At 54.2% G+C, this 26,399-nt stretch overlaps 1 protein-coding gene across 6 annotated transcripts in view; it reads right to left on the minus strand.

Moving 5' to 3' along the window:
* LOC146822404 (uncharacterized) overlaps positions 1-24,422 on the minus strand; it is a 251,096-nt gene extending 226,674 nt beyond the window's left edge. For 5 of the 6 annotated variants that reach the window (XR_014963286.1, XR_014963284.1, XR_014963285.1 and 2 more), the window contains exon 1: positions 24,099-24,422. The gene's annotated coding sequence lies outside the window, so the exon portion shown is untranslated. Of the gene's footprint in view, positions 1-22,798; positions 22,981-24,098 lie in introns of those variants that run through there. The other variant, XR_014963288.1, reaches the window with a different exon arrangement.
* Between the last annotated feature and the right edge of the window lie 1,977 nt (positions 24,423-26,399).

Raw genomic sequence — 26,399 nt, forward strand, 5'->3', positions numbered from 1 at the left:
TCGTTCTTTTGCCCACTACACCACCCCAGTTTAGACATGGCCATATGCAAATCAGTCTTGACCCTGTGCCTCATGGGAACAGTCCAGCCCGAACTGCCAAGCCATGTCTTCCCTGGACCGGAATCAAGCATCTTAGGACCGGTTTCTGGCTATCAGCCGTCATCAGCCAGGATAGCTTGACTCCAGTGGCGCAGTGAGCACGGGTCCCACGTCTGGGAATACCCATCCCACTTAGGGCGAAAAGCGTTACAACAAACAAATGATGGACGGAATGCTGACAATGCATACATTCTCCCCCAGTCAAGAGATCTGGGTTAAATCCATCGTTCTTTTGCCCACTACAACACCCCAGTTTAGACATGGCCATATGCAAATCAGTCTTGACCCTGTGCCTCATGGGAACAGTCCAGCCCGAACTGCCAAGCCATGTCTTCCCTGGACCGGAATCAAGCATCTTAGGACCGGTTTCTGGCTATCAGCCGTCATCAGCCAGGATAGCTTGACTCCAGTGGCGCAGTGAGCACGGGTCCCACGTCTGGGAATACCCATCCCACTTAGGGCGAAAAGCGTTACAACAAACAAATGATGGACGGAATGCTGACAATGCATACATTCTCCCCCAGTCAAGAGATCTGGGTTAAATCCATCGTTCTTTTGCCCACTACACCACCCCAGTTTAGACATGGCCATATGCAAATCAGTCTTGACCCTGTGCCTCATGGGAACAGTCCAGCCCGAACTGCCAAGCCATGTCTTCCCTGGACCGGAATCAAGCATCTTAGGACCGGTTTCTGGCTATCAGCCGTCATCAGCCAGGATAGCTTGACTCCAGTGGCGCAGTGAGCACGGGTCCCACGTCTGGGAATACCCATCCCACTTAGGGCGAAAAGCGTTACAACAAACAAATGATGGACGGAATGCTGACAATGCATACATTCTCCCCCAGTCAAGAGATCTGGGTTAAATCCATCGTTCTTTTGCCCACTACACCACCCCAGTTTAGACATGGCCATATGCAAATCAGACTTGACCCTGTGCCTCATGGGAACAGTCCAGCCCGAACTGCCAAGCCATGTCTTACCTGGACCGGAATCAAGCATCTTAGGACCGGTTTCTGGCTATCAGCCGTCATCAGCCAGGATAGCTTGACTCCAGTGGCGCAGTGAGCACGGGTCCCACGTCTGGGAATACCCATCCCACTTAGGGCGAAAAGCGTTACAACAAACAAATGATGGACGGAATGCTGACAATGCATACATTCTCCCCCAGTCAAGAGATCTGGGTTAAATCCATCGTTCTTTTGCCCACTACACCACCCCAGTTTAGACATGGCCATATGCAAATCAGTCTTGACCCTGTGCCTCATGGGAACAGTCCAGCCCGAACTGCCAAGCCATGTCTTCCCTGGACCGGAATCAAGCATCTTAGGACCGGTTTCTGGCTATCAGCCGTCATCAGCCAGGATAGCTTGACTCCAGTGGCGCAGTGAGCACGGGTCCCACGTCTGGGAATACCCATCCCACTTAGGGCGAAAAGCGTTACAACAAACAAATGACGGACGGAATGCTGACAATGCATACATTCTCCCCCAGTCAAGAGATCTGGGTTAAATCCATCGTTCTTTTGCCCACTACACCACCCCAGTTTAGACATGGCCATATGCAAATCAGTCTTGACCCTGTGCCTCATGGGAACAGTCCAGCCCGAACTGCCAAGCCATGTCTTCCCTGGACCGGAATCAAGCATCTTAGGACCGGTTTCTGGCTATCAGCCGTCATCAGCCAGGATAGCTTGACTCCAGTGGCGCAGTGAGCACGGGTCCCACGTCTGGGAATACCCATCCCACTTAGGGCGAAAAGCGTTACAACAAACAAATGATGGACGGAATGCTGACAATGCATACATTCTCCCCCAGTCAAGAGATCTGGGTTAAATCCATCGTTCTTTTGCCCACTACACCACCCCAGTTTAGACATGGCCATATGCAAATCAGTCTTGACCCTGTGCCTCATGGGAACAGTCCAGCCCGAACTGCCAAGCCATGTCTTCCCTGGACCGGAATCAAGCATCTTAGGACCGGTTTCTGGCTATCAGCCGTCATCAGCCAGGATAGCTTGACTCCAGTGGCGCAGTGAGCACGGGTCCCACGTCTGGGAATACCCATCCCACTTAGGGCGAAAAGCGTTACAACAAACAAATGATGGACGGAATGCTGACAATGCATACATTCTCCATACATCCTTCCGAAACCAGACTAGGCGTTTCAGGCAACTTGCTGAGGCAAATCTGGAAGCCAGCCAGGAAGAGATGAAGCGGTGGTACGACCGGAATGCCACTCTGGTGGAGCTTCAACCTGGACAAAAGGTGTGGGTCTTGGCCCCAGTGGAGCCTTGTGCACTTCAGGATAAGTGGACAGGTCCATTTGAGGTTGTGGAGCGCAAAAGTCCTATCACCTACTTGGTGGACATGCAGTCTCCCAGGAACCCTCTGAGGGTCCTACATGTTAACCGCCTTAAGCCCCACTTAGAGACGACCGAAGTGGGCATGCTGCTGGCCACTGATGATGGAATGGAAGAGGAGACCGAGCCTCTTCCTGACCTCTTAGTAGCCTCTGAGAAAGGTGGGTCAGTGGATGGAGTTAACCTCTCACCCACCCTGACGCCCGAACAACAGGAAGATTGCCGCCACTTGCTGGGGCAATTCCCGGATAGGTTCTCCCTGGTTCCTGGTGTCACAGATTGGTGCGTCCATGATGTGGACACAGGAGACAGCTTACCTGTGAAGCACAAGGCTTACAGGGTAACTGACAGGGTCAGAGCTTGCATCAAGGAGGAGGTCTCCAAAATGCTTGCACTAGGGGTGCTTGAGTCCTCCAGCAGTCCTTGGTCCAGCCCCGTGGTCTTGGTCCCCAAAGCTGCTGCGCCGGGAGCCACACCTGAACTCCGGTTCTGTGTGGACTACAGAGGACTCAATTCAGTAACTAAGACTGACGCGCACCCCATCCCCAGAGCTGATGAGCTCATTGATCGGCTGGGAGCTGCCCGGTTCCTCAGCACGTTTGATTTAACGTCTGGGTACTGACAGATCGCCTTGACCGATGGGGCCAAAGAGAGGTCAGCATTCTCTACACCAGATGGGCACTTCCAGTTCCGAGTCATGCCATTTGGAATGAAGAATGCCCCTGCCACCTTTCAGAGGTTGGTCAACCAGGTACTGGTTGGGCTGGATGAGTTCAGTGCCGCCTACCTGGATGACATCGCAGTGTTCAGTGCCACCTGGCCCGAACACCTGCGCCACCTCTGGGAAGTGTTGATGGCTCTGCGCCGAGCAGGCCTCATGATCAAGGCAAGCAAGTGCCAGATCGGGCAGGGTTCCGTGGTGTACTTGGGACACCAAGTGGGGAGTGGCAAGGTGGCACCCTTGCAACCCAAAATTGAGGCCATCCTGGCTTGGGAACCCCCCAAGACGCAGACCGCAGTGAGGGCCTTCCTGAGGATCACTGAGTACTACAGGAGGTTTGTCAAGGGCTATGGAACGATTGTTGCCCCCTTGACAGAGCTGACTTCCAAGAAGCAGCCCAGGAACGTGATCTGGACTGACACCTGTCAGAAAGCTTTCGACACCCTGAAGACTGCCATGTGCACGGCACCCGTGCTCTTGGCCCTTGACTTCTCCAAGGAATTCCTAGTGCAGACAGACACTTCAGAGCATGGTGTAGGGGCTGTTCTCTCACAGATGACTGAGGAGGGCTGGGACCAACCCGTAGCCTTCATCAGTAGGAGGTTACTTCCACGGGAAAGTAGGTGGAGTGCAATTGAGCGAGAAGCATTTGCTGTGGTCTGGGCGCTGAAGAAGCTAAGACCCTACTTGTTTGGGTCTCACTTCCGAGTTCAGACAGACCACAGGCCCCTCAGATGGTTAATGCAAATGAGGGGTGAGAACCCAAAGCTGTTGAGGTGGTCCATCTCCCTACAGGGTATGGATTTCACGGTGGAACACCGTCCTGGTACAGATCACGCCAACGCTGACGGTCTGTCCAGGTATTTCCGCCTTAGTGACGAGGAACCCACTGGGCAAGGAAAGTTCTCCCCACATTTCAGCTGGAGGGGACACGTGTTAGACCTGGCACCTTGGTGTGAGTTTCCCTTCCACTTTTTTTGATGGTGTGCCTCAAATGTTTTGCTGGTGTTGTCCGCTCAGGGCACTGCGCCACGGCTAATCCGTGCCGCAGTGCAAGTGCTCCCTAGGTAAAGTGTACCTGTAATTGATGTTCATGATTGGGTTATTAGATTTACTGTCAGTCCCCAGTAAAGTGCACCAGGGGTGCCAGGGCTTGTGAATGCCAATGCTGCTGGTGGGCTTGCAGCGCTGGTTGCGCCACCCACAGAAGCGGCCCGGTAAAAAGTGTCTAGGGTCTGCCACTGCAGACCCTGCGTGCAGTCTGGTACTGTCACGCTGACTGCGCAAGTGCCCCCACTTGCCAGTCCCTGAACCTTCCCTTAACTACATATTAGCCACCCCTCAGGTAGGCCCAAGGGCAGGGTGCATTGTAGGCATAAGGTAGGACATGCCCTGATGTGTGTGGCATGTCCTAGTAGTGAATTACAGCCATTTTCGTTTTTCACTATTGAAGGCTACCTGCTCTCCATAGGACAGAATGGGCTGCTGGAGTCACTACACGCTGTGACCCCAGTGGACTCATAGAGCATGGTAGAATAACAAGTTTAGTATGCCTGAACTCAGAATAATAAAATACTTCTTGTAGTCAAGTTTATTTTAATATCCTGGGTTTGTAAATACTACTTTAAGAAAGTTAGTATTTACTGACCTGACCATTTCAGTCCGCCTCTGCTGTGTGTGTGTGTTCTGCCTAGCAACAGTAAGGAGCAGGGTTGGGGAATCCCCAGAGACAGGCTGGCTGCCAGGTGGTGGGTAGAGAGATTACACCAGGATGGGTGGGAGGAGTACACCTTGACTCTTGAATAGACCCGTGCTCTGCCACCACAAAGCCGGCTCCACCCCCAGTGGAGCGGCTGATGTCTCTGCCCTGCTGCTGAAAGGAAAGAGCAGAGTCACCATAACAAAGTGCTCCAAAACTGGACTGAGCCAGGCCCAGGCCCCCTGGCGCTAAAGAACAAAAGAATCACTGTATAAAAGTAGGAGCCTGGCTCCTAAGAAATTAGAATCCTGTTTTACCACAAAGAACCTCTGCCCGACTAGAAGGAGAAGAAGACGCTGGAGGAGCTGGCCTGCTGCTTGCCTTGCTGAGAAAGGAGAGGAAGAGACTTGCTGAAAAGACTTTGCTGCTTTGTGCTTGAACATTCTCCAAGGGCTTGATCTGAGCTTGCCCCCTGAACTGAACCCCAGGACCAGTGGGTTCTCTGTGCTTTTGCTCGTCCTCCAATTCGAGCCGTGTGTGCATCCCGCTGGAAAGAGACTGCGCCCCTCATCACCCCTCCTAGGGCCGTGACACTCAGGAGCTTGCCTGCCGCAACCCCGTGAGAGCTCCGCTCCGTCCGGAGCCGCTCTCTGTCCCCGGGCTAGGTTGCCTGCACCCCTGTCACCGCCTGCCACTGGGGCGCGCTGAAAGCGCTGTCACCCCTCCCGCCGGAATCCTTCCAACGATCGCGATCTTCGCCGGGTCACCAGCTGCACGGACCGTGCCCTGTGACCCCGCTTCGTTATCCTTGGAACACCCCCAGGCCGCACCGCCCCCGCTGTGGAGACCCCCCTGCACCGCCGTGCTAAGGGTCACTGGCCGCGCCTGCCTACTTGCCCACACCCGCTGATTGAGGACCCAAGAACACTTCCCAAGCTGAGAGTCGCACTGACCGGTGCCGACCCTCCACATCACTAAAGGAGTTCCAGTATCGGGCTCGGGGCCCGCACCGCCTTATTTCCCCGTTATCCTCACCACACCGCACGCCCGTCTCACCTCCCGCCGCCCCGGAGCTGCCGGGAGGAGCTGTGCACGGCGCAGGCGCACCCACGACAGATGCGTGAGCCGCGGTAGGCCTGAAGTAAGTCAAGACTGGAATCCCTCAAGTGACATGGGTAAAAGACTAAAGAAGTACCCGCTTAAAGAACTGCTTGCCTGCTTTATAACCTGGTGGCATCCAAACAACGTTACTAGTCTTGTGATAAGTCTGCATATTAAGATAATTATTTTTATATAAAGGAGCGTATTTTCACATACCTAAGCCTGGTGTCCGTTTCTGGGGGGATTGATGTGTTTACTGTGTGTGTGATTATAATTGCTTAACCAACAACGCCTGAAGAATCGCCTTGGCTGCTCACGCCACGCACCTAGAGGGTGAGCAAGGGTCATTCCAAAAGGGGTTATCCTTTGCCCTGACGTGGAGGAGAGGGTCCCTGCTTGACACAAGGACATCCTTGCGCCAATCAGAGATCCCCGACTCTAACAGGGAGGCAGTGGGGAGAGAGAGGGAGGCAGTGGGGAGGGAGGGAGGCAGTGGGGAAGAGGGAAGCAGAGGGGAGAGAGGGAGGCAGTGGGGAGAGAGGGAGGCAGAGGGGAGAGAGGGAGGCAGAGGGGAGAGAGGGACCAGGGGAGAGAGGGAGGCATAGGGAGAAAGAGAGGCAGAGGGGAGAAAGGGACCAGAGGGAGTGAGGGGTTAGAGGGGAGAGAGGGAGGCAGACGGGGAGAGAAGGGTGCAGAGGGGAGAGAGAGAGGCAGAGGGGAGAGAGGGAGATAGAGGAGGGGAGAGAGGGAGGCAGAGGGGTGAGCCGGCAGCAGAGGGGAGAGAGGGAAGAGAGGAAGGCAGAGAGGAGATAGGAAGGCAGAGAGGAGAGAGGGAGGCAGAAGGGGAGAGAGGGAGGCAGAAGGGGAGAGATGGGCCAGAGGAACAAAAGGTAGGCAGAGGGAAGAGAGGGAGGCGGAGGGAAGGGATGGGGCAGAGGAGAGAGGGAGGGAGAGAGAGAGGCAGAAGAGAGAGAGGGAGACAGAAGGAAGGGATGGGGCAGAGGAGACAGAGGGAGGCAGAAGGGGGAGAGGGAAGCAGGGGGGAGAGAGGGAGTCAGGGGGAGAGAGGGAAGCAGAGGGGAGAGAGGGAAGCAGAGGGAAGCAAAGGGGAGAGAGGCAGGCAGAGGGGGAGAGGCAGGCAGAGGGGGAGTGGCAGGCAGAGAGGAGAGAGCGAGGCAGAGGGGAGAGAGGCAGGCAGAGGGGAGAGAGGCAGGCAGAGGGGAGAAAGTGGGGCAGAGAGGAGAGAGGGAGGCAGAGGGAGAGAGGGAGACAGAGGGGAGAGGGGGAGGCAGGGAGGAGAGGGGAAGGCAGGGGGGAGAGGGAGGAGGCAGTGGGGAGAGAGAGGGAGGCAGTGGGGAAAGAGGGGGCAGTGGGGAAGAGAGAGGCAGAAAGGGGAGAGGGAGGCAGAGGGGAGAGAGGGACCAGAGGTAGAGAGGGAGGCACAGGGAGAGAGAGAGAGGAGGAGGGGAGAGAGGGACTAGAGGGAGAGAGAGGGCAGAGGAGAGAGAGGGAGGCAGATGGGGAGAGAGGGAGGCAGAGAGGAGAGAGGGAGGCAGAGAGGAGAGAGGGAGGCAGAGGGGAGAGAGGGCAGAGGGGAGATAGGGAGGCAGAGGGGAGAGGGAAGAGAGTAGGAGAGGGGCAGAGGGGAGGGGAGAAAGGGAGGCAGGGGTGAGAGGGAGGCAGAGGGGATAGAGGCAGCGGAGAAAGAGGGAGGCAGAGGGAGAGAGGGAGGCAGAGGGGGAGAGAGGGAGGCAGAGGGAAGAGATGGGATAGAGGAAAGAGAGGGAGGATGTAGGAGAGTAGGATCTGCACTTATGTTGCCCCTACTTTTTTTCTGATGTTAACACTGGTTTCTGGCTATAGTCTGGCTGGGTCCCTGCTAATCAGGACCCCAGTCTCTCTGTTCTCTCTAAACAACTTGGAGTGCATATTGCATGCACTAGTGATTGGATACTGTGGTACCTTATGAGCCCCTTGTATATGGTACCTTAGGTACCAAGGACATAGGTACTTCACAGGCCTACCAGGGGTTGAGTCATGCATTATGCCACCCCTGGGAAGCAGACTAAATCTGACACCACAGGCCTGCTACTGCAGCCTGGGTGAGGTAGTATTAGCACTCCTCACTGAGATATAGGTTCCCTATATCTCACCTTACACACACATATAAGCCTATCAGTCACCCCTAAGGCAGGCCCTATCAATCCTGAGGGCAGGGTGCTTGGTTTACATGTGAGGGGGTGTCTCTGCCTGAGCAGGGCCCCTCTGCAGCTCACAGAGTCTATTCTCTGTGGCTGTTTGTGGATGCGGTTAAACCATATACTCTTAAGTGCATTATAACCTCGTGGTTAATGCTAACTCTGGGATGGCTGCATCAAAACATGTCGTGATTGGTGTCAAACGCTTTGGAATCGTACCCCCACACCAGTACCTGGTGTTGGGGTATGATCCCACCCTTCTAGAGGGGTAGACATGTACCTACTGTGGAAACACAGTAGAATCCTGAAAGAGCCCTGGCATCACAAAATGGATGCCACCAGCACAGACACTGGGCTGCCCTCCTGCTGCTGACCGAAACTCGCAGTGGAGGAGGCCCAACAATAGGTATCCTGTCACAGGGAGGTGTCACCACCTCCCAGACAGGATTAGTGTATTGGGGCTCGGTGGGTGCACTCCTAGAGTGCTTTGAAGTCCTGCACTGGGGGAGCAGTAGGCTCCTCTGTGCATATGCCAGCTCAAACCGGTTCAGGGGCTACCTGCCCCTGCTCTGGTGCAAAACTGGACAAAGGGAAGTGGGTGTAACCACCCACTCCCCTGACCCTCCCAGAGGATTGGTCATAGAGCTAGTCCCTCCCTTTCCTTTAGTATAAGATAGGGAACCCTTGCCATTGTATGTTAGATATCCCTGGACGATGCTCTACAAGAAGAATCCTGGACCTTCGATGTTCCACTACCTTTGGAAGACTGAAGAATCTCCCTTGGAGTCAAGGAGTGACTCCCCTGCTTGGCAGGCACCGAAACTTTGAATCAATGGTCGCAAACGTTCCCACTCCCGCCGGAGTCTGAAGTCCCTGCAGCCCCAGAAGTAGATTTCCTGACCTATCGACGGCCATCGTGAGTCTCCAGCAGAGCTGAGGCAAGTGAACTCCACGAGTGACAAGGAACAGCAATACCCGGGTACCGTGCACTATTTTCGAGTGCACTCCCTTCACGACGTTCTACGAACTTGTGCATTGGACCACATGTGGTCCAAGCCTCCAGCAGAATTTCCATTGAAGATCAGAGGCCTACCTCATCCCGAGTGACCATGGGCTCCTGTGAAGTGAATCCTCACGAGGCATCTTCACAATCCCTTGCCCATTGGCTTGTGGGTCCCGTGACAACTTTCTCATCAAACCAAAGGGCTCCGTTGGTTTCTCCAGGCCTGCCCTGACTTACTCTTGCTGGGTGAGTCCGTCAGACCTTGCTGTTCTGCACCGCTGACGTTCTTCACATTCCACAAGCTTGCTGTTCCAAGGCTTGTTGGCTCCAATCCGGTTGCCGACACCTCAGTAAGCTGCAGGCATTGTGGGACAGTCCAAATACAGATCCTGGTTGTCGTCAACGCCTCCTGGACCTCGTGGCTGAAGAGTCAAGACACCCATGATCACCTGAAATCACCCGACGACTGTAATTATCCATCTTCCTGGGCCTGGGTCACTGGCAAGTGACTTTGAACACTGTCTCCTCTGCTTTCAGGTCTTCTTTCTTCAGAATCCATCCTTGGATTCCACCGGACACTTCTCCTGTCTTCACAAGCAGCAAGTCTTCTTTGCTCCCATTGAAAACGACGCCGCGACCCGACACCAAAAGACACCTATGCACCCGGCTTCCCTGGGTGAGGTAACTCGTGCACTCCGGTGCACCTGTGTGTGTTGGCTCTAGAACTACTTACCCTGTAAGTGACTTGCTTGTAGACTCTCCCCAAGTTCCCTAGAACTTTAAAATTCCAACCGCCACTTGCTCCATTGAAGTCTACTGGGATCCGCGGCTGTGTTCTCGCACTGCATGCGTCTTCCGTGGGTCCTTTACTTACCTGCCTTGGGTGGATTAGTGAGGCCCCAGCGCTTCTGAAGACCTTCGGCTTTCTCCCTTCTCAAATCATTCTTCTTATACCTCTTTTTTAGTATATGGTCTGGTACGCCCCTAGGGCCCCAGCCATATAAGTGCTTAATTTGTTGTGAAACATTGATTTGTGCATATGTTCCTGACTTCTAATCTCATATAGAGATTAGTAGAGTGTGTCTAGTAATAAATACATATATATTTTATATATATACCTGTGTGGTGTCCTTTCATTTGGTAATTCAAGAGATTATAAGGTAACACAAGCTGCTTTACATTCCTCAGAGACTTAGCCTGAAGGCTGCTCTCCACAGCTACCACTAGGATAGCTTTCGGTAAAAGGTTGTCTTAAACCTATCTACCAAAAGAGTCGAATTGGACTGGTGCAAGGTGGCCACTATAACTAGTGACCCGCATATGCCAGGCCAACCTCTCACAGAGGCAGAGGGAAGAGAGGAAGGCGGAGGGAAGGGAAGGGATGGGATGGAGCAGAGGAGAGAGGGAGGCAGAGGGAGAGAGAGAGGCAGAAGAGAGAGAGGGAGGCAGAGGATAGAGACGGGGCAGAGGAGACAGAGGGAGGCAGAAAGGGGAGAGGGAGGCAGGAGGAGAGAGGGAGGCAGATGGGGAGAGAGGGAGGCTGATGGGGAGAGAGGGAGGCAGAGGGGAAGTGGCAGGCAGAGGGGAGAGAGGCAGCAGAGGGGAGAGAGACAGGCAGAGGGGAGAAAGTGGGGCAGAGAGGAGAGAGGGGGGCAGAGAGGAGAGAGGGAGGCAGAGGGGAGGGGGGAGGCAGAAGAGGAGAAAGGGAGGCAGTGGAGGTAGAGGGAAGAGAGGGAGGCAGAGGGGAGAGAGGGAGGCAGAGGGGTGAGAGGGGGAAAGGGGGGGAGAGAGAGAGAGGGAGAGAGGGGGCAAAGGGAAGAGGGGGCACAGGGGAGAGGAGGCAGAGGGGAGAGAGAGAGGCAGAGGGAAGAGAGGGGGCAGAGGGTAGAGAAGGAGGTAGAGGGGAGAGCCAGAGGCAGAGGGGAGAGCCGGAGGCAGAGGGGAGAGCCGGAGGCAGAGAGGAAAGCCAGAGGCAGAGAGGAGAGCCAGAGGCACAGGAGAGAGCCAGAGGCAGAGGAGAGAGCCAGAGGCAGAGGGGAGAGTGGGAGGCAGAGGGGAGAGAGGGAGGCAGACAGGGAGTGAGGGAGGCAGAGGTATTGAAGGTGAAGAGGGGAGAGAGGGAAGCAGAGGGAATGGAGGGAGGCAGAGGGAAGGGATGGGGAAAAGGAGAGAAGGAGGGAGAGGGAGAGGCGGAGGAGAGAGAGGGAGGTAGAGGGGAGAGACAGGGCAGAGAAGAGAGAGGGAGGGGACTGGGCAGAGGACAGAGAGAGGGAGAGAGGAAAAGGGGGAGAGGGAGGAAGAGGGAAGTGTGGGAGGGCAGTGGGAAGGGACAGGCAGCACCCAAACAGCTGTTGCATTTATAGCAATATAGCCCAGTTTCACGGGTCTCAGGCCTAAGACCCTCCAGAAGCTGGGGAGGGGTCGTGGTCGCGAAGAAAGATATCCACAAAATGTCATTTGTTAAACATTGTGAGGCACTCAAATGTGCTCATGGGAGAACCTGCTAAATATGTCTGAGGTGTTAAGATCTGATGTGACTTCCTGTGTGGTCATGGGTTGTGGTACCACTTCCTGTCTGGTCATGGGTTGTGATGCCACTTCCTGTGATGCCACTTCCTGTGAGGTCATGGGTTGTGATGCCACATCCTCTGATGCCACGTCCAGTGAGGTCATGGGTTGTGATACCCCTACCTGTGATGTCACGTGCACACTGCCTAACTAGGTGCGTCGCCCCACTTCTTTTTTTGGACTTGTGTCTTGATTATATAGCAGACTGGCTTCAGGGAGAACCTCTGGACACGAGGAATGGCCAGGACAGTGGGAGGCTCATGTGTCCAGTGTCCCTCAGGAGAGCACCAAGGGCTGTGCTTCCATAACTAGAGGCTACGCTGCTCCTGCCCAAAGCTGCCCAGCTTGTCACTGAAACTTTGGCAAAAATCCTCAGCTCAGAAAGTTCAAAACATGCGGCTCTGGTGTGTGTTTCAGATAGGCTGCAGGATAAAAAGCATCAAAGAAACAGGCACACCTTTAGTAAGACAGATACCCCGAGGTCATAGTGCCAATATAGGCAACTCACCCCAATATGGAGACATAACACGCACAGCAATAAATAACCACATGAGACTTGTTTGTGGGAAAATATTTTGCTGCAGGTTTATTTCATGCAAGAATTATGCCAACATGGTGGGTTAACTTACGGGAGATCCAGGGGCAGGCAGCGGTGACTAACCTAAGCTGCCCTGCCTGCCTAATGAGCCAACGGCACAGTGGCCAACACAATCACTGGTACCATTTACTGGGGATTATCCCCCTTAAATACCATGGACCACCAGTCCATCTTTTTACTCACGCCTTTTTAGGGGTTACTCCCAAGTTGCTCAGGCTTACAACCACCCAAAGGACTAGTGGGGCGCCATTGCTTTCCTCCAGTGTCCTGCATTTGCACCCTTCTTGTGCTCCTGAAGAGGGTCCCCCTCAATGTACCATTCAGCCGCTGGATGACCCTGTTGCAAGGCAGTTTGCTCCCTATGCCACGCAGCTCCACCTGACTGTGCCCGTGTCCTGAGACCAGCTGCCGCTGCGGACTGTGTTTTGAGGCCCACTTCCACTCGCAGGCTACCACCTGCGCCTCATCCCTGGTGGTAGGCCGTAGGTTTTGCTTGCTTGCTTTTTTTTGGGGGGCTGTATTTGTAACGGTTTTTAATATATTCGTTTTTCCGCTCCTTCATTCCCCCTGTTTCTGCTGTGCCATTTTTTCACTTGTGTACCCTTCGCCGTTCCTGCTTTCCCGCCGCTGCATGCCCTGCGGCCCCACCCCCTGCTCCCATTCGTCCGCTCCCTCTTCCAAGCTGCTCCTCCCTCTCACCTCCCCTTCTTATGGCGGCCGCAGCGCGGTGAAGAGAGCGACCCTTGATCCTGTTTCCAGGCAGGTCGCTCCCCACGCAGCTCCACCTGACTGTGCCTGTGTCCTGAGCCCAGCTGCCCCTGCTGACTGTGTTCGAGGCCCGCCTCCACCCGCAGGCTACCACCTGCGCCTCATCTCTGGTGGCCAGTGGTAGGACATAGGTTTTGCTTGCTTGCTTTGTTTTTTGGCTGTATTTGTAATTGTTTTTATTGTATTCGTTTCTCGCCTCCTTCATTCCCCCTGTTTCTGCTGTGCCCTTTTATCACTTCTGTACCCTTCGCCGTTCCTACTTTCCCGCCGCTGCGTCCCCTGCGTCCCCACCCCCCCGCTCCCATTCGTCCGCTTCCTCCTCCCAGCTGCTCCTCCCTCCCACTTCCCCTTCTTATGGCAGCCGCTGTGTGGCCGCGTGAGGCTGGCACGCCAAAGGCGCGCCTAAGGCAAGCCCGTCTGCGCCCCATCCGTGCCTGGACCGTGCCCAGCCCCTGGCCCCCACAAACGCCATGACACCTGGCTCCGCTACGATGCCAGCACCCTCCACGCACTCAACACCGGATGAGCATACACCTGCTTCCAGGCCGCCCCGAAGCACACCCAAGGACCCTTCTCCGGCCGGAACTGCAGCTTCACCAGCAGCAGACCCGCAAACCCACCCACCAGGACAGGGCGCAATCACCTCAGATGCATACTCCCAAACACCCTCTCCACACGCAAACACACCGTCGAACTCTGGGACCTGCTCGACATGTCGTCCCCGGACATTGCCTTCCTGATAGAGACCTGGATGAACGACTCCTCGGCACCCGACATCGCCATAGCCATCCTGGACGGCTACAAGATCACCCGCAGAGACCGCACCAACGGAGTAGGAGGTGGAATCGCCATCGTCCACAAGTCCACTCTCAAGGTCTCGACCAACTCCGACGACACCCTCAACACCGCCGAACACCTGCACTTCCAGATCCACACTGATCTCAACACCACCCTCAGAGGGACTCTGATCTACAGGCCCCCCGGACCCTGGTCACAGTTCAGTGACTCCACTTCGTCAGCACGCACGCCCTTGTGTCCACGGACTACATCCTCCTTGGGGACTTGAACTTCCACCTCTAGAACAACAACAACACCAACTCCACCACCCTGATAGACAACCTCGCCAACCTCAGACTCAGACAGCTTGTGACAATGCCCACCCACTCTGCCGGCCACATGCTTGATCCCATCTTCTCCGCAAGCTCCCACGTCTCCTTCAGCCACACCACTGAACTCCACTGGACCGATCATCGCTGCATCCACTTCACCTTCCGGAAGCCCACCACGCACCACCACACCCAACAGATCCCCCGCCGCTGCTGAAGTAAAATCACCGAAGACCAGCTACACACCGCCCTCGCCCGAAGCCCACCCACAGACCCCACCGACCCCGACGCCGTCGCCAGCAACCTCAGACGCTGGATCAACGACTGCGCAAACACCGTCGCCCCGATCAAGAATCCCTTCAACAGACGCACCAACAAGAATGTCAGCTGGTTCACCACGGACATCCAGACCTCCAAGCAAAACTGCTGAATACTGGAGAAGATATGGCGCCATGAATAGACACCGGAGAACCAAGCAGCCCACAAGAACTCCATGCGCCAACACCATCACCTTTTCAGATCCACCAAAAAAAACTCCTTTAAGGACCGCCTCGACAACAACGCTGTAGGAGAGTAGGATCTGCTTCACATGAGTACCCCCACTTTTTGCTGGTGTTTCACTGTTTTTCGACCTTAGTCTGGCTGTGGCTCTGCTAATCAGGACCACAGCCTAGCTGCTTCCTCTCTAAAATGGTTTCCATGTACATTAGGTACATATCTAATTGCATTCTGGAGTGCCTTATAAGCCCCTAGTATATGGTATACTATGTACCTAGGGCATAGGTACCACAGAGGCCTACCAGGGGCTGCAGCATGTATTATGCCACCCCAGGGAAGCACTCAAAAATGACACCACACGTCTGCTACTGCAGCCTGGGTAAGGGTGTGCGTGCACCCCTTACTGTGGTATAAGCTACCTGTATCACTACCCTGTACAGACACATAGAAACCTATAAGCCACTCCTATGGCAGGCCTTGACAATCCTGAAGGCAGAGTGCTTGGTTTTATGTGAGAGGGTTCCCAAGCATGAGCTGAGCCCCTCTGCAGATTTCGGAAATGCTTCCTTATGGCTGCTCTGTGATACATCGTCAAAAATTGAGCGAAGTTTCACTCCTTAGCCAGGCGCACAGCTCGTGTCGTGATTTCCACGCTTTTTTTACTTTTTCCTTTAATGACGATTTTAGTGATAATTAATCCATATAATCCAAGATTTTTATATTCATTATTTTATTTCCTTAGATCTTTTCACACGTGAGACACTTATATCTTTAACTGCTTCTCATGCCACGGGTATGCCAATCCAAGCCTTTTCACGGGCACGCCGAAAGATATAAAACATTCTCAGTTGCAAATCTTATATGAGCCAATGCATTTCGGGCTACTTAAAAGCCCTTCTTCAGGGGTTTTCTATCTGGCGGCGGGGGTAGCATTCCACCCTTCTAGAGGGAGAGACATGTTCACACTGGCTAAACCCTGTAGGACTCTCCTGAGCCCTCGCATCAAAAAATGGATGCCTCTGCCACAGACACAGGTCTGGCCTCCTGCTGCTGACTGAAACTCTGGCAGGGGAGGCCTGGACAATAGGTTTTCTGTCAAGGGGAGGTGTGACCACCTCCCCAGACAGGCTGATGTGTATTGGGGCTGGGCGGGAGCACTCTCTGGTGCTTTGAAGTCCTGCACTGGGGGCACACTTGGTGTCCCTGTGCATACTCCAGTTCAAATCGGTTGTAGGGGCTACCTGCCCCTGCTCTGGTGTGAAACTGGACAAAGGAAATGGGTGTAACCACCCCTCTTTCCTGGCCTACCCATAGGTGGGGCCTTAAAGTTAGTCCATCCCCTAAACTCACTATAAGTATAGGAATCCAGTCCCTAGGACTTTAGATTACCCTGGACGAAACTCTGCAACGTACATCCTGGACCTTCGACATTCTATCCTGACTAGGAGACTGAAGAGATCTCCCTTGGGGTCAAGGAGTGACTCCCCTGCTTGGCAGGCACCAAAGAAGCAACTGACCAGTCTGCAATTCTGAAGCTCCCGCCAGACACCAAAGTCTCTGCATCCCCAGAGGTGGATTATCAGACTTCGCCGAGGCTACCCTGAGTCCACAGCAAAGCTGAGGCCCTTGGCTATTGTGGGTGACGTGGAACTGTGACCCCTGGACACCGTGAACTTTTGCAGCAACTCTATCTTCCTGGTCCTCCTCGAAGTTGTGCTTTGTGCTCCGAGTAGCCCCAGCCTTGAGCATTTCCTGCAGCAAAGATTGCTGGCCTCCACTCCACGAGTGACCCGTGGGCCAGCTTCAAGTGTGACCGCTCGAGGCTCCTTCGCGATCACTAGCCTGTTGGCTAGCAGGTCCCCGCAATGGCAACTCCTCTTTTGCTTGGGCTTTCCTGGTTGCTCCAGATGTGCCCTAACTTACCCTCGCTGGGTGAGTCCATCAGACCTTGCTGGTCTGCACCGCAGTCCTTTCTCTGATTTCCAGTGACTTGCCGTTGCCAAGGCTTGTTGGGTCGATTCCAGTCAACGACACCGCAGCACTCGACAGACTTCGTGGGACAGCTCGAATCCGGCTCGTGGACTTCGTTGATACCTCCTGGACCTCGTGGATGAAGAGTCAAGACACCCATCCACTCACCTGAAGCACCCGACATCTGTGGGCTTTGGTCCATCCTGCCCTAGGTCACTGGCTAGTGACCCAGACTCTGTCCCCTCTGCTTTCAGGTTCCTTACATCCTAGATCCAGGCTTGGATCTCTTCAGACACTTCTCCTCTTCACAGCAGCAGCAGTTCTTTGCAGGGTTCCATTGAAATCGACGACGCGACCCGACACCAAAAGATACCTATGCACCCGGCTTCCCTGGGTGAGGTAACTCGAGTACTCCGGTGCTCCTGTGGGTGCTAGCCCTAGAATTGCTGAAGTCCAAACGGGTTTGGTCCAGACTCGATTAGAAGTGTCCCTAATCTTTAAAATTCCAACCGCGACATGGCCCATAGAAGATAATAGGAACCCGGGGTTGTGTTTTCACACTGCATACAGATCCCGTGGGTCCCCGGTGTCACTACCTTGGGTATTTCCTTGGGGTCCCAGCGATTCTAGAGGCAATAGGCCTAGTGCCTATTCCAGACGTGGTCCTTAAACCACTTTTTTGGTATATGGTTTGGTATGCCCCTAGGCTTTTACTGATGCTAGATCACTTGTAACCTAAGTACTTCGAACTCCAGTCTCATAAAGAGACTAGAGGGGTGTGTGTTAACCTAAATACATATATTTTGAATATATACCTGGTTTGGTTGTCCTTTCATTTGATCATTCAAGAGATTATAGACTGGTAAAACAAGCTGCTTTACATTCCCTCAAGACTTAGCCTGAAGGCTGTTCTCCATAGCTACCACTAGGATAGCTTTCAATAAAGGTTGCCTTTAACCTATCACCATAAGGGGTTGTTTGGACTGATACAAGGTGCCCACTAGAACTAGTAGGCAGCATATATTAGGCCACCTTCTCGCAAACGCACACAACAGTAAAGAGCTCTTCAACATTGTAAAGGAACTCTCCAACCCCAGCTCCAACACCAATGACATCCCACCCTTGCAAGAGCTGTGCAACTCCCTGGCCACCTTCTTCCACCGCAAGATCACAGACATCCACGACAGCTTAGACCACCAGTCCACAACGGCAGCCAACGACACCTCAGACCCCACGGCCACCACCCACGGCGACCCCCTACTCACCTGGACCAACATCAAAGACAACGACACCATCAAAGTCATGAGCACCATCCACTCCGGCTCCCCGTCAGACCCGTGCCCTCACCACATCTTCAAAAAACCGAAGCACAACCATCGCACCCCATCTCCACAAGGCCATCAATATCTCCTTCGAGACCGTGACCTTCCTGGAGAGCTAGAAGCACGCTGAGATCAATGCCCTGCTCAAAAAACTCAAGGCAGACCCCGAGGGACCTCAAGATCTTCCATCCCATCTGCCTGCTCCCGTTACCGGCGAAGGTCATCGAGAAAACTGTCAACAGACAGCTGACCCGCTACCTCGAGGAGAACAACATCCTGGACCTGTCCCAGTCCGGGTTCTGCAGCAACCACAGCACCGAAACGGCCCTCATCGCCACCACCGATGACATCAGGGCCCTGCTGGACAACGGCAAGACCGCGGCCCTCATCCTCCTGGACCTATCAGCCGCGTTCGACGTGGTCTGCCACCACACCCTACGCACTCTCCTCCACGACGCAGGAATCTGAGGCAAAGCACTAGACTGGACCACCTCCTTCCTCTCCAGCAGAACACAGAGCATCCACCTCCCCCCCTTCCGATCTGAAGCCTCCAAGATCATCTGTGGCGTACCCCAAGGATCTTCCCTCAGCCCGACGTTGTTCAACATCTTCATGGCCCCACTCGCCCACGTCGCCAGACTGCACGACCTCAACATCATCTCCTACGCCGACTACACACAACTGATCCTCTGCCTCACTAAGGACCCTCTCACCGCCAAAACCAACCTCCACGAAGGAATGAAAGCCGTCGCCGAATGGATGAAGAACAGCCGTCTGAAGCTGAACTCGAACGCGACGGAGGTCCTCATCCTCGGCTCCACCGCTATGAGCCTGGGATGACTCCTGGTGGCCGACGGCCCTGGAAGCAGCACGCACGCAACCTGGGATTCATCCTCGACTCAACACTCTCCAGAACCAAGCAAGTCAACGCCATCTCATTCTCCTGTTTCAACACCTTCCGCATGCTCCGAAAGATCTACAGGTGGATCCCCACCATCACCAGAAGAATGGTTACCCAGGCCCTTGTCAGCAGCAGACTAGACTACGGAAACACCCTCTATGCAGGAGCCCTGGTCAAACTGCTGAAACGGCTGCAACACATACAGAACACCTCTGCATGCCTGATCCTTGACATCCCTCACCTCAGCCACATCACACCCCACCTGAGAGACCTGCACTGGCTTCCCGTCAACAAGAGGCTCACCTTCACGCTCCTCACCCACGCACACAAGGCACTCCACAAAACCGGACCAGCATACCTCAACAAACGACTCACCTTCTACACCCCGAACCGCCAGCTGCACTCCGCCGACCTCGTCACCGTCCCCCGCATCCGAAGAGCGACCACCGGCAGCAGATCGTTCTCCTACCTCGCCGCCAAGTCCTGGAACACCCTCCCCATCCTCCTACAGCAGACCAAAGACCTACTAACCTTCAGGAGGCTAATCAAGACCAGACTGTTCGAGCAGTAGTAGCACCCCCCCAGCTCCTTGAGACCCTTGCGGGTGAGTTGCACGCTTTACAAATGTCTTGATTGATTGATTGGTTGGATCGCCCTGTAACTCCGCCTTAGCTCTGGATGTGGCCGCCGTCACATCTTGAGCCCCCCCACCAAGGCAGGCAACTTTCTTACTTACAATCCGCAGTCTCTAAGGCTTCGCCCAAGTCCAACAAGAACAAGTCTATGCCTACCTGGGACAGGTGGACACCATCAACATCTAAATACCCTGTGGCGTTGGCATGTAGAAGTCCATGTCTAATGAAGCCAAAACCTGTCTGCTACGTGAACTTGCACATGGCACTGTTTACCCTTCTACGAGAAAGTTTGATGGCCTCCCCTGACCTGGCCCCATGCCAGACCCTCCTCGGGGTGATCTCCGACCACCATAACTCACATCGTCCCATGTGATTACTAATCTCACTCATTGTGACCTTCATAGCCTGTAAAAGCGCCCTTCTACCTATGCACGTCAGATTGTTGCCCCCAAGGTGAATGACCAAAATGTCGGGAGGGGGTGCGCGGCCTGTAAGTCCATGCTACAGCTTCTTGAGCATGCTTTGCCATCGTAGACCCGGGAACCCCAGGCAGACTATCTGAGTGAGGGAGAACCCATGCTTCCAACTCCTGCTTTCTGCCCATTGCGCCACCCTAGCGATGCCTTTATGGCCGATCACCCACACCTTGGCTCCTGGCGAAACAAAGAAATGCGAAGTTGCAAACACCATTTAACTAACATTCACAATACACACGTGGGAAATCAAATAACACAAAATCAATGACAAAACTCTATAAATCCGACTAAACTCTGTGACTGCTACTATCACTGCAAGCTCATCTAACTTCTCTAGACACACTGATCTACATAGCGCGCCCCTTTTTCTCCTTTGCAACCTTTATGGGTGAATGTATCTCTTGTAGCCCTGACTCCTCCGTCCCACTTTCTTGATGAAATCAGGTGGCAATCCCATCTTAAAAGCTGAAGTGGCCACTCCTATCCGGAAAGGATGGCTGGAAAAACGCCTTCCCGGCCCATGGTTCCCTGACCACTCCAAGCAAGCCCTCATGACCTGCTCGACTTGGAATTTGGTGAGAGGCTTGTGATTGGCGTGTATTAACAGGTAGCCTCTCTTGTTGGGGCGAAGGGCTAAGTACTCGGCGACCAGACCCACGGGGCAGTACCTCTTGTTCCCCAGGAGTTGTAGCAAAATAACCTTCCCCAGCCCTGCTTGGTCAGTTTTAGATCTTTTTACCAGTATTCTTAAGGAGTCACCTGTGATCTGGATGTCCTGTCTGCCTATAGCCCAGACTCATCATTCTTAGACCTGGCCACCAACTCGCTATTCTGAATGCCCCAAAGAATGCCAAGCTAAAAGCTGCAGCAGAGAGGTTAGCTTCAAAAAGCGAGTATGTAGCCCTGTGCACTTTGTCTATCATACCCTGTAGCGTGCAGAACTCGATAGGCGACCGAGAGTCTCCCCTCTACCCCATCCACTAAGAGCTGCCCTGATGGGGAATGCCCTGGCAGGATCCTGTTGCCCCCTGATTTTGGCATGGTGGCTCACAGCAGCTAGGTGGCCTGTGGTCCAGGAGTGGCTCTCGCCCCTGATACTTGGCCCACAAGACAAATAGTTGGACTTTGTGTTCCAATGCGGCTGCATCCCCACTCCAAGACCCTACCACCTTGCAGAAAGTGGAGACGTAGGACTTGTACGGTCTCCTGGTCCCCTGTGCTAGGGAGGGTTTGTCTAGTTCCATTAACTGCTGTTCCACTGTAGTAAGTGCCAAAGATGTGTCAGGAATGGGGTCATCTCTGCTTCCGCTCGTTGTCACGCCTCCCGGAAACGAACCCACTGAAAACGAGAGAGCGTCAGCTGCCACATTCTTGACCCCTTGATGTTCCTAGCCCTAAACTCCACGTTGTTATGCAAGCAAGCCCAGTTCTCTCAGTAAGCAGAGCACCAGCTGATTGTGCGTTTATAGCCTGAACCACTGCCATATTGTCGGACCAGAACCAGACCCTTCTCGATGCCAGAGCTTCTGGCATAGATGTAGAGGTGCCACTACAGGGGACAGTTCCAGTGCAGTGACCTTGGCTGTGATCATCTTACGCCACGCATTAGGCCATTTCTGCACGCACCACTCGCTCCCCATGATTGCCCCGAAGCCTTCCCTGCCTGATGCGTCTGTGAACAATCACAGTTTAGGGCTGCCTGCCCAGGTGCTCTCCAGATAAACAAGCCATTAAAGTCGACTAAGAATTCCGCCCACATCCTGAGGTCCTGTTTGAGTACCTTGTTCAGTCTGACCAGGTGATGTTTCTTTTTTGCGCTGGCCGTGGCCCTAGCCAACCTTCTGGCAAAAACCCTCCCAGGCTTGCTTTATCTTTTGCCAGCGTTGCCTGAATGTCCTGATAAAGAGTCAGCACGTTGCCCACCGGGAGTCTTGACACACCCTCCACGGTGTCCTGCTCGATTCCCAGGAAAGTCAGGACCTGCGCTGGGCCCTCAGTTTTACCTGCCGCTAGCAGAAGCCCTAGTTGGTCAGTTCATCTTTGGAACTTCTGGAGTGCCAACCTGCAGGCCATGGGCATGCACCTGTCGTAGTAGAACTCTCCATCAAGCCTGAAACCCAGCAAGTGGTGGCTGCCCAGGTGGATAGGCAGCAAGTGGACGGCCGATTCAATGTCTGCCTTAGCTAACCAGGCTCCTGACCATACCCATTGCCACGTCAAAAATGCAATAAAATACCAAACAGCGTGGCCCGATGCTCAGAAAGACAGGCCAGCTCGGAGGGGCAGGTATAAATACCTTGCCTCCCCTGCAAACGAGCCAGAAATGACGCATGTACCGCGCCAGACTTTGGAGACCCCGGGGGTCCGAAACACCAGACTTGTGGCCGTGCCTAATGTGCACTAAGGTGGCCACCCTCATAGGTGGGCACAATGCTTGTGCCGCGGGCAGCATCACATCTTCAGTTCCGTCCACATGTTATCTCTTGGGTGTTCTGTGATGGGGCCTGCAGGCTCTTGACATGTTGGGAGAATCACATGTGCATGAAAAAGAGGCGCCTCGACTGACCTCACACCTGTGCCAGGCGCTTCAGGGAGCCCGAAGCACTGGCGTTTGTGGTGAAAGTTAAACAATTGGCCTAAAACCGAGCCTTCAGTCCGCGTGCATCAGTAAGAAAACAAGAAAAATACATTGTTATACTTGTAAAGGTGCCACAGGGCTTCCCAGGGGGAGCCTGGCCCACCCCCTAGAACCGGACCTGCCGACGACAACTCACCTGCCGCAGATCACAGGGCGCGCTCACTTCACACAGCACTCCGGGGAGAAGATAACTCGCCTGTCTGTGTCTGCCGTCCAAGGCTTGTGTGGTCGCCCGCACCCCTGGCATTACCAGTGACGTCGGAAATGATTCATCCCGTGGAGGTGGGCACCCTCCAAGCACCCCCACCCGAAGCGGTGGCGAGAGGTTGCAGGATGGAGGGATAAGGGGCGAGGTGGAGCCTTTTGTCTGCCTGGTTACACTATACATGTGCCCCCGCCCCCTTGTGCTCTGTGGTGCAGCTCCTCTTAAGACAGGAAGAGGTTGGCAGCATCCTGTAGACACGTGCTCAGTAACTTCTTCCCCACCCACACACACACACATAAGAAGAGGAGGGTGGACAGGGCAGAGTATGAGGGTGGACAGAGCAGAGGGAGAGTGGACAGGGCAGAGAAGGAGGGTGGACAGGGCAGAGGGAGAGAGGGAGGGTGGACAGGGCAGAGAAGGAGGGTGGACAGGGCAAAGGGAGAGTGGGAGGGTGGACAGGGCAGAGAAAGATGGTGGACAGGGCAGAGGACACAGAAGGAGGGTGGACAGGGGAGAGAAAGAGGGTGGACAGGGCAGAGAGGGAGAGAAGGAGAGGAGGAGGGTGGACAGGGCAGATAGGGAGAGTGGACAGGGCGGAGGGCAAAGAGGTGGTGGGCAGGGCAGAGAAGGAGGGTGGACAGGGCAGAGGGGAGAGAAGGAGGGTGGGCATGAAGAGAAGGAGGGTGGACAGGTCAGAGAAGCAGGATAGACAGGGGAGAGAAGGAGGGTGGACAGGACAGAGAGGGAGTGTGGACAGGACAGAGAGGGAGTGTTGACAGGGGAGAGAAGGAGGGTGGACAGGGCAGAGAGGGAGTGTTGACAGGGCAGAGAGGGAGGGTGGCCAGGGCAGAGAGGGAGTGTGGACAGGACAGAGAGGGAGTGTGGACAGGACAGAGAGGGAGTGTGGACAGGGCAGAGAAGGAGGGTGGACACAGCAGAGAGGGAGGGTGGACAGGGCAGGGGGAGAGAGGGAGGGTGGACAGGGGAGAGAGGGAGGGTGGACAGGGCAGAGAGGGAGAGAAGGAATGGATGAGGCAGAGGGATAGGACCGGCAGCAGCACCGGAACAGCCGTCCCATTTATAGCCATACAGCCCAGTTTCAATGGTCACAGGCCTGAGACCCTCTGGGAGCGCCCCCTTTTTATTACACTAAGTACATGACAAAAAAAGGAACAAACCCCCCTCACTCTGTACCTTCCCCAGCTACAGGCCTTTCACATAAACAACTCACCTGCAGCAGATCACACGGCGCGCTCACTTCACACAGCACTTTGTTGGGGTTGAAAATAGCTCGCCTGTCGGAGTCTGACATTCAGGGCTTAAGCAGTCGCCCCCATCCCTGTCTTTAGCAGTGACGTGCTTCATCCAGGGGGGTGGCCAGACGGGGGAGTCCCAGGACACCCTCCAAGCACCCCCACACGAAGCGATGGTGAGAGGTTGCAGGATGGATGGGGGGGGGGGGGGGCCTTTTGTCTCCCTGATTACACAATAAATGTGCCCCCCCCCCCTGTTCTCTGTGGCGCAGCTCCTCTCAAGACACGAAGGGGTTGGCAGAATCCTGTAGAACATGTGCTCAGTAACTTCCTCTACCCCAAGCCCCCACCTCCTGCTTCCTCTTGTCATCTCTGCTCCCTCCCTCTGAACCACCCCCTTCCTCCTTGTGGTCTGTGGTGCAGCCTCCTGTAGGGACGTGTGAAGTGCCTTCCTGCCCTGAACACACCCCACACCCCGTGCTTGCACCCCCTATCCTGGCTGCACCCTTCGGACTGCAGCACAGCCCTCCCCTCCACCCCAAGCCCCCCTGCTTAACCCCTGTCCTGGCTGCACACCTCGGACTCAGGCCCGGTTCTAGAGGGTGGGCCGGGTGGCAGTGGCATCACTAGGGGGGTGCGGGGGTGCGGACCGCACCGGGTGACACCCTCACGGGGGGGGTGACACCAAAGGGCAGGTCCGGTCGGTGTGTCACTGTCTGTGGTGCACTGCAACCGTCCGTGCACAATGTTATTGAAACCAGCAGTCCAGATTAGAAACCGAAACGCAACGACGATGCGCGCAACCTAACTTTGTTCTATTCACAGGAGGTGCCTGTGCGCAGCACGCACTGTCTCCTCCTCCGCCGCGTCTGCGCGCCTCGGCAGTGACGTCACGTCGTCACTAGAGGGGTGCAGTCAGTCTGCGATGTTGTTACGGGTGGAATCCGAATCCCGCATGCGCATTGGCCCCCCCCCCAAGTGCGCGTGACTTGGCATCACGAGGGACGAGGAGGTGAGGAGGTCTCAGGTCGCCGTCGCCACACTGCCACTATAATTTAATTTTATTCCAAGCAAGGCCGACCGAGGTAGTCCCCCTCCCCCCCGTCTGCAACTCAGCAGGTGAGTGGCCTACTATTGCCTATTCAGTGCAGGCCAGGGCGGTGGGCGATTCCATTATCATCGGTAAGGTTTCAGCTGACAGTGGACTGAGGACGAGGGTGAAACTGAAAGCAGGTGCCTCTGGCGAGCAGCAGGGCACAGTGGCCGCCATTCACCAGCACCCTGCACTCAGCCTCACTGGATCCGGAGCAGAGGGGAAAAGTTATTGTTTGAGATGCGTCACGAGCCCGTGCAGAGAGAATGCTTGCAACGCAAGTTAAATGCTAGACTTTTCAGGGTAATTAGTGCTCGGGATGCCAGGCGCCAGTGAGACATGGAGACTGTGTATGAGCTCAAGGCCAGGGTTTGTGAGGATTTCAGCTTTTTGGTGAGGTCTGAAGGCAAGAATCCCCTGATAGCTATAGCTCACCTTGTTCGAGCTTACGTTGATTTATTACACAGTGGTAGATTCCAATACAATCTTTTGTGTGAAATTTTATCATGGTGGTGACCATTCAGCGAAAGGGGTCTATTTACAATACAGGGTTGGGGATATATCAGTCAGTCAGTCAGTCAGTCAAAGTACTTTATTTCGATAAATAAATATCATAAAAAGGCATAGAAACAGTACAATCGATAATACATAAACTCTACAATTCATATTATCTAAAATGTTTAAGAGAGGGGTCAGTAAGATAAGAACATCATAAAAACATCATTCAACATAAAACATTAATATTCTCCCAAATTCACCAATATTACATTTCATGTAAACAGTTAAATAAAGGACCAATACATTACATTTAAAAAAAAAAAAATCTAATTAATAGCAAACCTCATTTTCTTAGCCCTAACAGCGCCTACTAGAAAACTAGCAACATGGAACATAATCCTGGGGGTCTGCAGTAACTGTAGATACAAAATGGCCGGTTTGACCTGTATGAACCCCGCCTCCTTTAAAATTGGGAACAAATATTTCTTTCTTAAGGCCGTGTAATGATCACAGAACATCAAGAAGTGCATTGTGTTCTGGGTCGAAAAATCATCACAGTTACACGGCGTTCCATTTTCTGGGGTACACCAAGTTTGGAAATGACCAAGAATAAGATGAATCAGATTGAACCGAAAACGTGTAAGTAGAAACCGGTGAAAAGGTTGATTAACAATGGACAAATATAATT

This window comes from Triturus cristatus, chromosome 6 (genome assembly GCF_964204655.1).
Source record: "Triturus cristatus chromosome 6, aTriCri1.1, whole genome shotgun sequence".
Taxonomy (NCBI): Eukaryota; Metazoa; Chordata; class Amphibia; order Caudata; family Salamandridae; genus Triturus; species Triturus cristatus.